The following is a 15,071-nucleotide window of genomic DNA, read 5'->3' as shown; positions in this document are numbered from 1 at the left end:
CTAGAGGCAACAGAAAGAGAAGAAAAGGAATGAAAGACACAGAATAGCAATAACAATAATACTCTTACCTTAAGTTTCTCAGCCTTTCTTCTAAGGAGACAAGAGCTCTTTCACTTCTGTTATCTTATTTGTCCTTCTCTGCAGCTCTGTGAGGAAATAAAGGCCGATGTGATTAATTCCATTTTACAACCGGAGAAGCTTAAGTCCAGGACAGATAGCTCATGATAATTAATTTGACCAAGGTTTCACTGTGGCTTACTGGTGAGGCCAGGATCAGAACCCAGGTCTTGTGACTTGCTGCCCTGTGCTGGGTTACTAGACACAAACTTCTACAGAGCTGACTCTCCAATTATTAAGAGGACAGTTCACAGGAGATATTCATTAGGAAAGCAAATTCCCTAGGGACTCCAACAGTCTCTCTCTCTCGAGCAAGCCAGTGCACTGCACCTGTAAGAAAATATCTAAGACATTTCCCCATACCAACACTAGAACGGCTGGATGTAATCGTTCACAGTCGTGCTCCACTAACATAATTGGGAGCTCCCCGTTTTGTTGTACCCCTTTTGAAGGGAGCTCCATCTGCCTTCAGTCTGGTTTTTGTGTCTGCGTGGGGCTCAGGTGCTGATTGCAGGTGTGGCATCCAGCAGGTGCATGGACAGAAGCCAGAATTTCATATCTTCATACCAAAGGGCCTGAGTCACTCCCCAAAGGCAGCTGCCCCTCCTCCCTCTGACTTGCAAGCCCCAGGAGCCTGTCTTGACTGAGTTGCCACTGCAAAACTAAATCTAGACCCTGACTTCTCAGGAAGGGGTAGGGTGAAATCAGTTAAACTACAAATTAGATAACTCAGCCAACACCCCCACTTACTCTCCAGACCTAGTGCAGACATATGCCGCAGGCATAACATTAGGGAATATATGTACAGAATGACTGTCCCTTACTAGTCATGGGAGAAAGGAAGACTACAGCAGACCCATATTACATATTTAGCTACAGAGCACTTATTCTATTGCAAATGGCCTTGAACCCTCAGGAGCAAGTATTCATTTCCCTAAAATGAGATGGAGTACAGTAGAAAGAACATGCTAGAAATCCTGCACTCCAGTTCCCATCATAACCACTCTCCTTCAGGCTGCCAAGGGAGAACTACTCAGTGTAGTCACAAAAAGTACCAGGACAGAAAAGTCATCACGTTGTCCTAATGGAAGCCTAACTGAGAGCCCGAGGCAGACAGAATGTTCTAGGGGGTAAAGGGGGGGGGGGGTGGTCATCAAATTTTTCTTAGCTCCAAAAATTTTTGTTTTAAAAAGAAAGCAGGGGCTTCCCTGGTGGCTCAGTGGTTAAGAATCCCCCTGCCCATGCAGGGGACAAGGGTTCGATCCCTGGTCCCGGAAGATCCCACATGCCACGGAGCAACAAAGCCCGTGAGCCACAACTACTGAAGCCCGCACACCTAGAGCCCATGCTCTGCAGCAAGAGAAGCCACCGCAGTGAGAAGCCTGTGCACCACAACGAAGAGTAGCCCCCACTCGCTGCAACTAGAGGAAGCCCACCAGCAGCAACAAAGACCCAACGCAGCCAAAATTAATTAATTAATTAATTAATAATAAATAAATTTATTTTTTAGAAAAGCAATTTGCCTCCACCAAACACACACACACACACACACACACACACCCCAAAGAGAAACTAATTGGAGGAAAAAAAGCCCAAATGTTATTTTAATAGAATGGTTTATTGTCATTTGTCATATTTCTTCAATTCATATGGGAAACTCAAATTAACAAGCTTTGGTTTACAGCCCATGATCCAGAAAGTAAAACTAGCTACTAAACTAAAATGTGATCACTGTATATAAACAGAGTGAAAGAAAAATCTGAACTGAAAACCTAAATGTAATAAAGAGGAGATTAGATTTCTTCAAAATAGGCAATCTAAATAATTTTCCCCATCTGTGATTTTTATCTTAGTTTGCTATCACATGGAAAAGAATGTCGTTAATTCAATGCAAATCCATGCCCCTTGAAAACAACCAAAATGAGTAAGTGATGTACTAATTAGCTTCCTAATGGGGAAGGTTTTAATTGAACCATTCTATAACAACCTTCATCAAAATTTCCAGGGCAACTTCATAAAAGGATGTCAAACCTGGCCCATATTTTTATCCCCTTAAAAATAATTCTCAATGCACAGAAACACGGAAAGCTTATTTCTCTTCAATGCTGTTAACACTCAGGCCACTACATTTTCTGATGTCAGCAATCTCCTTCCCACAAATATTCCAAGTATGCACCACCGTCATTCTCCTTTCAATTATGTGGTTTCTCTGCTCCTTTACTGATTGAGTCCAGGCCTCTCGGATAATGAGAAGCATGTGCAGGGAAAATATGCTCTTAAAAAACACATACATCAGTTTCATCTGCATTATGAAAGGGGGGGGATCATTTGTCCATATCAAAAGGATCAAAATGTGAAGTTTGCTATGGGATATATAAAGGAAAAAAAAGAAGATCAGCATCAATGCCTAAAGTTGGGGGGCAGTTATTGTGATCTGAAGCAACACCAAAAAGAATAAAGAGGACTCCCCCAATCCACCCTTTCTAGCTTGGCCACATTTATACTTAATGTTATCTTAATGTTGCTTTGGGGGGTATTTAAGTTCTGACATACACATGGAAATGAGCCACGAATTGTACAGCAAGCATAAATATTCCATCATTAATAAAAACCAGCTGTGTATAAAACACTACAATGGCTGGGTTTCAGTTACTGGCTATCATCAGTATGTGTCACAAGCAAATGTTACTCAAAACCTTCCCCCTTAAAACCCACACACACACACACACACACACACACACACACACACACACAGAGATACATGCAGAATTTTTTTTTTTTACTCTTTTTAATCTTTTGGAAGAGCTTTGAAGAACTCACTGATCTCTATGGCACATACCAACTAATGTCTCTTTTTGAAGCTATTTTTCATCACCCCAGCAGATGCTAGAGTCCTCTTATTAGAACTTCAACTTACCACACAGAATGACAATGCTTAATTTTTTATAAAAGCCAAGAGGGTCAATAATACAAATGTTGGGACAATCAATTATAGTCAGTAAGGGATTTGAGGCACCAAAGGGCACTGTATAAGAGAGCAAAGCTCATTAAAGTGAACACCTGCTCAGAACCCTATAATAAGCCTGCTCCGCCATCGTGCAGACACCTTTCATCCAATGACCTCAAAGCATGTGCCTAATATGAAGCATGCCTAAACACCTCTGTGAAATATTAATATCCTTGCTTCCCAGAAGGGTAACTGAAGCTCAGAGCATCTAATTCATTTACCCTTGGTCACGTGGCAAGTCAGAAAGGGTTGGGCAGAGAAACCCAGAGCCTGGCTTCAAGTCATGCAGTCTAATGATATTTCATGGAGTTGGGACAATAGTGAAAGTGACTTAACAAATGTCAAGGGCAGCCTATACAGTTTAAAAAAAGTAGATTTTCAAAAAACACCTTAGGAGATGTTAGCAAATATATCCATCTGCATTTTCCCCATGTACACATATCATAAAAAATGTTCCTGTGCTTAACTTGATACTTTCTAAGTACTAAAACCCATACTTTACTTTCCTATTCTGGCTAATGAAATTTAATCTAATTTATGAAGAGCCATTGGTTTCCAGGAGTGAGTCCATCCAAAATTGGAGATCATATGTATACTATACCTTCATTATCAAAGGAAAATTAAAGGACCGTGTAACTGAACTTTCATTATATGGTAAAGCCTCAAACGAAGAACCTCTTATGTGTGGGTCATCCTGCTACACCTACATGTCTTTTATTTAATTATCTAAAGCCCTTAGTTTCCTTACTATTATTTATTCTAATTTAAACATATTATTTTCAAAGCTATTAAAAATTTTTGTGCTTTCCCGCTTTTCCTTTCTCATTCGGGAGATTTCATAGTCTACCCAAATTTGTACTCTCTTGATGGGATATCATGATACAGTGATTTAAGAATCATTGCTAATGATTTAGACAAAGTAAACAGTGAATCCTAGTTCTCTTTCTGCTTAAAAAGAGTGGAGGAAGGGTAATGAGGTCAAGGGAGTAGCATTAAAAGCCTTGCTACATACATGAACACCCTAAATTACAGAAATGGTTTAGGGATTACTTACTAAATCTGTTAGTTTCTTCTGGCATTGGAGGAACAAGCGTGTGTGATTCCTCATATGTACTCAGTCAGGTTCTGACTTCATTCCTCTACATAGGTTTACAAAGCTAAGTCTTAGGTGAGCTCTTTTTAAAATTTAAAAGCAGCATTGTACATTTCTATGACCTTCACTCTGTAAAATTCATACAAGTACAGAAACAAGGACTTGAAAGGAACTAGATAAAATGAACACAGGTAATCTGTTAGGATGATGGGATTCTTGATGAAGTTTTGGGCAGGGTCTTAGCTTTTTAATTTGATATGTTGTTAAAATACAAAATACAATGCATTTGTATTGATATATTGATTATTGATATCTCCTTAGAGTTTTTTTTTGTTTTTTGTGGGTTTTTTTTTACATCCAGGTGACTACATGATTGCACTTCTAACAACCGTTACACCTCATTCTAGTAGGAATCATTCACATTCACACCAGAAATGGAGGCCTAAGAAGAGAACCATAAGCTTTTGATAACTGGTTCTCAAAATCACCCTGTCCAACCTCCCACAATTTACAGAGGAGGAAACTTGCTAAGGGTGGTAAACTGATTTAGAGTTGGGCCCAGAGCCAAGCCCCTCTCACCAATAGGCTCACTAGGAAAGCTTATTGTGGATTCTTTGATTAAAAATGGCATCCGTTGCTATTATTTTCGACAGCCTTGCTAGATACATGAACAGAATCCCAGAAAAAATTTTCTGGATCCTTGGGTTATTCAAATACAACAACTAGAATTTAAATCTTTTACCTATATGGGATAGAGTCCCATCCTTAGACGTACCAAAATCCATGAAGTCTGATATATTTCCAGAAAATCATACTAGCTCTCTTCTACAAGTAGATGTAGGCTGGGGCTAAACGTGGCCAGCATTATTACAAGCCAGAATGATTTAGACAATTAACTCCATGCCATGTAACTAAAAGATTTCAAAGGCCAAATAACGGCCTCACTTAATTCAAGAAGTAATCATTACAACAAAATTCTAATGCCTTCCTTTATGCAATAAATATGTTTCTGAGCAGTCTCAGTTATAGTGAATTTTTATATATCAAGGCACTAGTTCAAAGGCACTAACTAGGAAAGCTATTTCTTTCAAAGAAAACTGTAGTGGATTCTTTTATAAAGCAAATGACCTCCTATTTTCCTGCTTTTTCCTTTTTTCTAGTTCAGATTTTGTGTGTTGTGTGTGGAAGGGGAGACATCCCTCCTTTCTCTGTTTTAAAAGGGGTCAGAAGCCCACCACGGAGGAGAGTAAAGCAGTATGGGCAGCTTGTTTAATGCCCCCTTAGTTCCTGAGACCAAATTCTAACCTTTGACTTGGGGGTGGGACCCTAGATTTTGGACCAAAGTCCACAAAAGGCAGCAAGAAACGAAGAAGTAAGCAAGACTAAAGACAACACATCATAGTAAACCACCAACGAAAATTCCTGGGGACAGGAAATCAATGGAGCACAATTCTAAACAAATTGGTTTAGTCCCAAGCTAATTAACTTGTCAAGCAGATCTCCAAACCCACTCAATCCATGGGGGAAAGAGGTGATGTAATAGGAGATTTGGGAACATTTACCCATTTACCATCCTAAAAGGCTCAGCCACGACCACACACACCTCTCTCCACTCCTTTCAGTGGGTTTAAGCTGGGCTTAATGGGTGCAAAGGACAATTTCTTCCAGACAGTCCCTAAGAATAGACTGTTCTCATGCATTCCAAATGCTCAGTCTCCATGGAGGAGGCTACCTGGTCACAAACATTTCTCAAGAAGGAATATATCCTCAACACTTCCTCATTGGTAACACCCCCTCACCCCAACAAAACAAAATTTCTAACCATCCTGAGAACTTTGGGGCGCTTTTGGGGGGAGAAAGGAAAAGAAACCTTAAGAGGAAAGTAGAAGAATGTGAGAAACTCCTCTTGTCTCCAAATGGAAAAAAGCCCTTAAAAAGTTGGATCAGAGGAAGAAAGGGGGATGGGGGAGAAGGGCTGCTTAATTACAAAGACACCCTTTTAAAGAAGGCACAGGCCCTGGGAGAGGGCTCTTAGGAGAGGCACAGAAGCAGATGTACCCACTTAGAATTCTGGCACTCAGTGGGACCTCAAGGTCATAGCATCCATCCCTCTGCTTTTTGAATAAACTGTTCTTAAGGCATTCTAGAAAGAGACTGATTCGTTCTTTACAAAACTTCAGAAAAAGCAACTCCACAAAACGCCTTACTAATGCATTAGTCTAATAAATCCTACTTCATAAACCAGAAATGAGATTTCAATTTCCAAATCCAAAACAGTATTGAATGTGAATTTTTAAATTCCCTTCTAAAATCTTTTAAATAGGTAAACAGATCCACAACTTTCACGTAAAAGTTACTCTACATATAAGCATGGTCAGAGGTTTACTTCATATCTAGACTATGAAGTAAGAAAAAGCACTTTCAATTTTACGGAGCCATAGACTTTTCCAAAGAAAGAAGTATCTTAAAATGAAGTATGATGTAGTGCCAGAAAGTGTCTGTAAATGACACCGGATAAACCCATACAGAATAGCTGGAACCTGAGTTATCATCTGTAAATAGATGCAACTACTCTACAACCACCTGGCTATTAAAATGTCCCAGGCCAGTTATAAAATATAGTTTGGTCAGGCCAACTTTTCCTTTCCAGCTGATCTGAAATATGATAGCCTTTAAAATTGTCACCCTGTAGCGTTCCTTCTCTCCTTCCTGCTTTCTCTTCCCCCATTAAAACCAACTAATGAACTTAGGTAAAAATATAAGTAAATAATTTGTTCCCAAATAAGCAATGTGTTGGGGACATCTTTGTAACTGGTTTTTGAACACCACCATTCTTATAAGTTTGCCACACTTGCTCAATTGGAGGTAGGTGGGAGATGGGTGAAGATTTATCCCACAGCCAAAATGGTATTTCAAACTGTTCTTAGCTAGTAAATGAGGGTGCTGAAAGGTCTAACTGGGAAAGCTTCACAAAGACTGTCCTAAGAAAGGACTTTTCACAAAGCCTAGTTCAAGGAGACTTACATACACTTAGCCCTCCATTATTGAAGATTATGGTGACTAATTATCTTCCTCTCTGAATGGGAGAAGAGGGTTACATGTTTAAAAGATTTAATCTGCCTCCCGACTTCCACTCTTCATGGGGATGGGGGAGGACAGGGAGGATGAAGGAAAACTAAATTAGATACTTGATACACAAGGTGTCAGAAAATTCTAAAATACATGCTAGAGATTGGAAATGCCGTTTTTCACAAACTGCCCTTTCCTCTCTCATTTAATTGTATTTAGTCCCTTGCTGCAAATTACTATTGATATTATATTATTATTAGTGGCAATTTACCAGGGATTGCTCAGTCTACAGAGACTGTACTTTCCCTCTCACTTTTCCTTCTCTTCATTTGCATATACTGATAAGTCCATCTTGCTGTTGAAGTACCTACGTACAGTGACCCAGGCTTGGGACCCTCAACACACCTGCATGATCAGGCAAAACTAGTTACTAACATCCATAAAGCAAATAAGGGGCAACCCTCTCCTCACGACCACACACACACATATACCTAAAAGAGTGTCGCACTGCAGATCACTCCAGGCTAAGGCTTCAAGAATTCACAGCCCCTGGCGGAGGGGAGTGTGAGCCCCCACCCCAACCCCAAGCATTAGGAGTAACGCATCTAACAATCTGAGATAAGCGCGTACATTCCAGATGAGCTAAACGTAGCTCAAGTTTCCTTTGGTCTTTAATTCCTTTTGTGCTTAATGACCTAGAGACCTACAAGGACCCCAGGAGGCAAGAAAGTAAAAGTACCATCTAGTAGTGGTACCCATTAGCATCTCTGTAGGACGCGGAAAGTGCGCAGACTCTTTAACCTATTTAACTTGCTGCACATCCCGGAAAACTCTCGGCCAGCAAAGTAGAACACAGGCATCCCCACACGCATCTAGATTGACTCACTCACGCGGAGGTTACGATCAAGTTCATGCCACCATGGATTCCTGCCCCAGTTCCCCGCGAAAAGTAACCACGCGTCTCCTACCCCTGAAGGCAACGAAGACAAGGTGACGACTCTGCTCGCTCAAGTGGCTTCGGTCCCGGGCCAGAGGCCAGGGATAGGCAGGAGGGAAGCCCCAACTCCCGGCTGCTTCCCTCCTCGCTGCTCCGTCCGGGCTCTCCTTGGTGGCAGTGCACAGGCAGGATACCGGGCCGGAGGGTGGAGCAGCGGATGGTCCGAGGCGAGACAGACTGGAGGTGGGGGTGGAGGGGGCTGTGAGAACTAAGAGAAGATGAGGCGAAAGGGAGCGGAGATGGAGGAATAAATCAGGGGGTCTACCAGCTTAGGCAGCCAGAAAGCTCCTCGGAAGGAAGGGGCGTGACTGCGATGAAGGCAGCTCCTGGGCAAAGGATTGGAGGTAGGGGAAGGGGGACGAACGGGTGGCTTTTCTTCTTGCGGTGAGCGGCTAGGACCGCCCAGGAGCCGGGGGGCGGTGGATTAGGGAGTGGGGCGGAGTAGAGGGCGGGGAAAGAAGGGAGGGAGTCGGCCTGTACCCTCGGGGCGGGGTGGGGGGGTGGGGGGCGGAAGAGAGGCGGGGCTAGGGGGCGGGGAAGTTCAAACAATTGATCGGCGGGGTCCGGCCACTCCGGCGAAAGTTGGGGTGGGGGGCCCTCACTCTGGTCCTCCCACTAAAGTGGCATGACTCGGTTACAGTAGCCCTGAGAGTCTAAGCAAGGACTGGCTGGGAGGAACGAAAGGGTTTTGCAAAGACTCCAATAATAGTGTACGGCAACAGCGGAGCGGAGTCGCGTGGGAGAGCTAGTGCAGCTCCCCGCCCCACAGCGGGAGGAAGAAAAACAAATAATAGAAATGCTGAAAAGCAGCTTCTTGCAAAGGTTGCTTAAAATAATTCAGGAAGGAGCAGCGATCCTTGGTTTTCCTTCCCCTCTTGCTTCCTATGACCAGCAGGCCCCCACCCAGGTCGCAACTCGGCGAGACACCCTCCTTTCTTCCTCCACTCCCTCTAGCCACCCCCTTCCTCCCCCGCGCCACCCTGCGTCCCGGCCCCCCTCCAGTTGGCAGGCCGCGCTGGCGGCAGGGGTGGCGTGGGCGGAGCTCTGCCAAGCCTCCGCCTCTGGGGCGGACTGAGGGCCGGCCTGGGCGGAGCCGGCCCAAGGAGTAAATCCCGCCCACCATTCTTTGGCAGCTATCGGTTGGCGAATCCTGGCCTAGGGTTCCTGTGCGATTGGTTACTTGCGTCGTCGATCCGATTCTTTTGTTCCACCCGCCCTCAAAATTAATAAAACTAAACAAGAGGCCATTGTCTAGCTCTCGGTTCTCCCCCAGCTACTGCTGAGAAAAGAAAGATGAGACGCTTGGTTTCTCAGTCTCCTAAGAGAATGCGGCAGTGTGTCGGCCGGCTCTAGTACACCTTTATGGCACTGCCCGGCCCTCTGGGAACAGGTAACTTTTCTCCCCCCTTAATTCATTAGGCCAAGAGGGGGGGAAAGTATGAGAAGTGTCAATGTGGTGTTCACATTTCCCGGCTGCGAAAAAATTGATATTGCTTGAAGAACACAGAGGGTTGAGAGCAGCCTCCTGGGACACTGAAAATCAACCATTTTACAACCGGGAAACGAAAGCACAAAGAAATAGCAGGATAAGATGGAATTTGGAACTAAAGGAAGAACTCGTTTCAGACTCAAGCACTTACCAGCTAGTTGTGCGATTTTCGTTAAGTCCCTTAACTTCTCTGAGGCTTCATTTTCCTATCTGTAAATAAAGGCTATAAAACATATCCTATTAACTTACTGGCACTGGTATATGAAAATAAAATGAATTGTGTGTGAAAACTCTGTAAACCACAAAGCACTCCACACGTGTATGTGTTCCTACTTGTGTCTGTCACATGGTGGAGATTCTCACATGTGTTTGGGAATCAAATATTCTGCTCATCTGTTTTAAGCATTTATAGCCAAGGTGTGTAGGTTTTGTGGCTTTATTTTTAAAAGTCAACTCTTTTCCTACACTTTGTGGCTCCCTGAAGTTAGAATAATAAATTACTCCTTTTCTATCCAGGATAGGTGAGATTTCTTCTTTAAACTGTTCTGCAGTGGTGCCACGACCTAAGTCTATTGTGGTGCTGGTACTGAAAGAGGAAATCATACTGTGTATCTCTGAAGAGAACTTAAGAAAACAAATATGAGGGAACATTTACCATGGAAACCACCATTCTCTACAGATCCGTATTTCCTAGAAAACACTACAAGGAGGAAGCGGGTCTGTATGTAAGGCCTTGACAATGCAGAACTATTATAAGGAACTCATGCCAATGAGAAAATGACACCCAATTCAAGCCTGCCTACCGGGAGCTTCTGAGGGGCTGTGGACCAAAGCATGCAAGAGGAAATGTGCTCAGAGGAAATACCATCTCACTGTGAACAGGGTCCCAGAATAAAACCAGGTACAGGAAAAGTAGTGGGGTAGCCTCAATGTGCAGAGAGCTCTGCTAGAGCTGCTGCAAGAATTCAGAAGCCAGAGCATGGGCAACAATGGATTCTTGATATGATTCAGTTTATGTGTGAGATGAAGTTATTTGGGTGATTTTTCCTGGAGAAAGTGAGATTTTGAGTGTTAAAGACATGGAGACACCTAGTCTGTGAAACAAAGGAAGATTATTCCAGCTTTGTTTGGAGGGATGGACAGCAGAGCTGGATAGGATGGGTATATGCTGCAGACGACTACTGATCAGAATGGCAATAGGATACTTGCTAAAATTAACACTGCTATTAAAGTGGGAAAAATAAAATACGTGGGCTTCCCTGGTGGTGCAGTGGATAAGAATCTGCCTGCCAATGCAGGGGATACAGGTTCAATCCCTGGTCCAGGAAGATCCCACATGCTGCAGAGCAACTAAGCCCGTGCGCCGTAACTACTGAGCCTGCACTCTAGAGCCCGTGAACCACAACTACTGAGCCCACGTGCCACAACTACTGAAGCCCGCGCACCTAGAGCCCGTGCTCTTCAACAAGAGAAGCCACGCAATGAGAAGCCCGCACACCGCAATGAAGACTAGCCCCCGCTTGCCGCAACTAGAGAAAGCCCACGCACAGCAAAGACCCAACACAGCCAAAAATATATAAAGAAATAAATATTTAAAAACTAAAAATATGCACATGGTAAACTGAAAACAGTACTGAAAGTAGGACCATAAAGAGTTCCTCTCCACCACTCTGTTCTCATGGTCCCTTTCTCTCCATGCATGTGTATAATCTTCAAAATACATTATCTGCATACACGCACACACTTTGCATTTCTTTACTCAGCAATGTCTCTTAAATATCCTTCCATCTCAGGATAACTTCCTTTGCCTCATTCTTTTTCATGATAGTTCTGTGTTCCAATGCATACATGTGCCAAAATTCTTTTACTCATTCCCCTATTGAGAGGTGATTCAGGCCATTACAGAAGATGCTGGGAAACAAACCCTGGTAGCAAAGGTCTGGTGGCCCTGTTTGCAGAATGCCTGTCCCCAGCCTTGAAGTTGCCCTCCCAAGACTTTTCCAAACCTGCCTTCCCCACAGCTAGTGGGGCCTTCATACAATGGAAACCCCTAAAACACTTAATTCTTTTAATACCCCCCTCCTCAAATCCTGCCTTGGGCATTATTGATCTCCTCCAATTTTGAATTTTGTTGGGGTAGAGCAGGGCACAGCACTGAATTTCATGGTGGATCAGGCCCCGTGTGAGTCACTTTCTTAGCCTGTGGCTAATAACAGGTTTTTTAATACCTCGTCTTTGCCCAGGTCTTCTAAGCGTCTTAGGTGTTCCTTCTCCCCTGCCACGCAAGACTTCCTTCTGTTTTTCCCCTGAAAACCCTTCAGTTTGTTTAAACTGAGTCTGAATGTAAAGCTATGCTTTGCCAGCTCTACTTAAAAGGAAGGGGGAGGGGGGCCAACATCAGCAAACATTGATGGAGCTGCTATTATGGACAAGACTGAAAAAACAAAGAGCGATGAGACTTGGCTCCTGCCTTCAAGGGTATATACAGAAAAAGACAACTAACAAGCATATGCTAAGTGCTAAATGAATGGGATTGACAGTAAAAGCTGTGGAAGTTGAGAGCAGGGAGCGAAAACTAGTTCCAGAGAGTGAGTTTATACAGCGAAGTATGCCACACACATTTAACTAATCCCCAGAGCATCCCTGTGTCTTCATATCCTGACTGTAAAATATAGAGAAGCCTCTGGGGGATACCAGGAGAATTAACCACTAACTGTAAAACACCTGTGTAAAGATGCAGGGTTACCTAAGTACATTAAGAACCTCCACATATCGATAATGGATGTAATGATCATTTAAAGAAGTCAAGAATCTTCATCCCAAACTATCTGTCCTATTTGACTTTTTTCTTTTTTCAGTGAAATGCAACTCCTCCTTTAAAATGCAATAAAAAGCAGGAGTGGTTAGGACTCAGTGCTTTCACTGCCGTGGCCTGGGTTCAATCCCTGGTTGGGGAAGTAAGATCCCTCAAGCCGAGGGGTGTGGCCAAAAAATGCAATAAAATTCAACGTCTATGCGCTAAAAAAAGGCAATTAAAAAATCAAGGTCTTCCTTAAAAATATTATGCTAAGTGAAAGAAGCCAGACACAAAATATTGTGTGATTCCACTTATCTGAGTTACTTAGAATATATTGTGTGATTCCACTTATCTGAGTTACTTAGAATGGGCACGTTCACAGACACAGAAAGTAGCACAGTGGTTATCAGGGCCTGAGGGGAGGGACGAATGGGGAGTTATTGTATAATGAGCACAGTTTCTGTTTGTGATGATGAAAAAATTCTGGAACAAGATAGTGATGACGGTTGTACAACATTTTGAATGTATTTAATGCCACTGAATTGTATACTTACAAATGGTTAACATGGTAAATTTTCTGTTATGTATATTTTACCAAAATAAAAAAAAGTTTAAGATACCAACCCTCAGGCTCAGTGTCAAGAGACAAGGCCAATTATGGAGGCTGCTAAGAAGGCAGGACCCCTCTAAAGGGGGCAGCTTGGTCAACACCACAGGAAATGCAGGCCCAATGTAGCCAGGACTTCTGATTTTTCAAGAGAAACCAGAAGTCAAATGTTTTAGTGTAAAACCTCCTGGTTTTTTATTTCGGCAACTAATAAATATTTTAATTAAAAAATCTGCCCTTTGCATGCAATATTTTCCCCAATGTACAGGAAAAGTACAAAGGAGAACATGGTTTATAGTTGATTCCTTGATCCTTGGCTAGATTCTTCTAGAAGGAAAGACCACAAAACCATAGTGCTTTGTATTGAATGACATTCTTCCCCACCCACCAAGTCAACTGGGAGTGTGAAATGAGCACATCTTCCTCTAATTGCCTGGTGAACAACTCAATCATTTAAATGTATTTAGAAACAAAAGCAGAGGCAAGCACATACACCAGGGAAAATAAATCCTAAGGATTTATGGGTCCACATAACTCTCCCTCTTCCCCCCAACTCCAGAAAAAAAAATACCCTTCAAATATATTCGACAAACACTGAAAAGCAGCCTTCTCCGGGACACCTCTTAAAGTCAGTCTCTTATTTATTCACAAGGATACTAGCCGTTGCACATACAGAAGCCAGCTGATTAGAAAATAGCAGCTTTATCTGAACAGGAAAGGATCAAAGGGATACATATGCAATACAAGCATTGAGTTAAATTCTCTTCCTTTTGGGTTCCCCTCCTCCCCCCTTCCACCCTTCCCAAGCATATAAACACACACACAAACGTGCGCACACACACAGTCCAGACACAGGAAGTTTGAAGCCTGATCCATGCGTGGAAAACAGCAATGTGGGAATTCAGGAAACAACACCAGAACTGTGCTCCAAGGCCAAGACCTGCTCCAGCATTTGGGAGCCAAGTTACTCCTGGGGTACTTGTGGGCCCCAGCATTTTGGAAGTAAATCGGCTGTAGAAAAATAAAGCTGCCTGCAAGTCTATTCCCCAAGCACCTCCTAGGGTCCTGTTTGAGTAACCTGGGTTCGCCTCTTTATGATTTATGCAGGGCTTCACTTCAGCTTAACTAAATATCATATCTCCTTCAGCAGCTTGAGTTTCTGGAAAGGCCCAGACTGTCCATACTTCTCAGTAGGGTTTGTTTGCAAAGTCCTAGGTTAGCTGGTGCAAGAGGGAGGTAGGGAGACCGAGGAACACACATCAAAGTCTGCGCTCTAAAAGGTGGTGGGATGAGAGGAAGAAGACGATTTAGTCAATGATAAAGAATAAATCACTGAAAGCAAGTCAGAGGCAAATCACATTCCTGAGCCAGTAAGCTGTTTAACTGTACAAAGTTAGCAGGATTTAAAGGAAGTTCATCCTCTGACATTACACTTTGCAAATAAACTCTTGATTGATTCGGCGCTTTCTCTGTTCCTGTAGTTGCCAGAGTGTCTGAGAGTTGTTATCCCAGTTGGAGAAGAAGGCTGTGACTGGAGTAGAGATTTATCTTCTCTGGCATGCTGCCCCACTTCAGTAACTACGCGGAGAGGGTAGGTCAATGCCATTCCGGTGTGATTTAAGGCAGGCTCACCTTGCAGCCCCCAATTAGCCTTCTATTCACGTTCGCCACGGTCCCGTGAGATTCGCACAGGAAAAACCCCTGTTAAAGTGCAAATATGTAACCTGGGAAGGGTTAAATATTAAGCCATCTTTGGTGTGCTCTGATGGAAAAGGTGTAGGCTTTTGGAGTCACTCAAGCCTGGATTTCGGTCACAGCTCAAATACTCACCAATGAGGTAAATTACTTAACCATGCTGGGCTGCGGCTCCCTCATCTGTAAAGTAGGGATAATAA

At 43.1% G+C, this 15,071-nt stretch overlaps 1 protein-coding gene across 3 annotated transcripts in view; it reads right to left on the bottom strand.

Annotated features, from left to right (window-relative positions):
* AMOT (angiomotin) overlaps positions 1-8,682 on the bottom strand; it is a 60,420-nt gene extending 51,738 nt beyond the window's left edge. For 2 of the 3 annotated variants that reach the window (XM_019949585.3, XM_033849509.2), the window contains exons 1-2: positions 8,255-8,682; positions 69-146 (exon numbers count right to left, since the gene is read on the bottom strand). The gene's annotated coding sequence lies outside the window, so the exon portion shown is untranslated. Of the gene's footprint in view, positions 1-68; positions 147-480; positions 584-8,254 lie in introns of those variants that run through there. The other variant, XM_019949586.3, reaches the window with a different exon arrangement.
* Between the last annotated feature and the right edge of the window lie 6,389 nt (positions 8,683-15,071).

The sequence above is a fragment of the Tursiops truncatus genome, chromosome X (genome assembly GCF_011762595.2).
Source record: "Tursiops truncatus isolate mTurTru1 chromosome X, mTurTru1.mat.Y, whole genome shotgun sequence".
NCBI classification, from domain to species: Eukaryota; Metazoa; Chordata; class Mammalia; order Artiodactyla; family Delphinidae; genus Tursiops; species Tursiops truncatus.
This window is presented reverse-complemented; position numbering and strand designations above follow the sequence as displayed.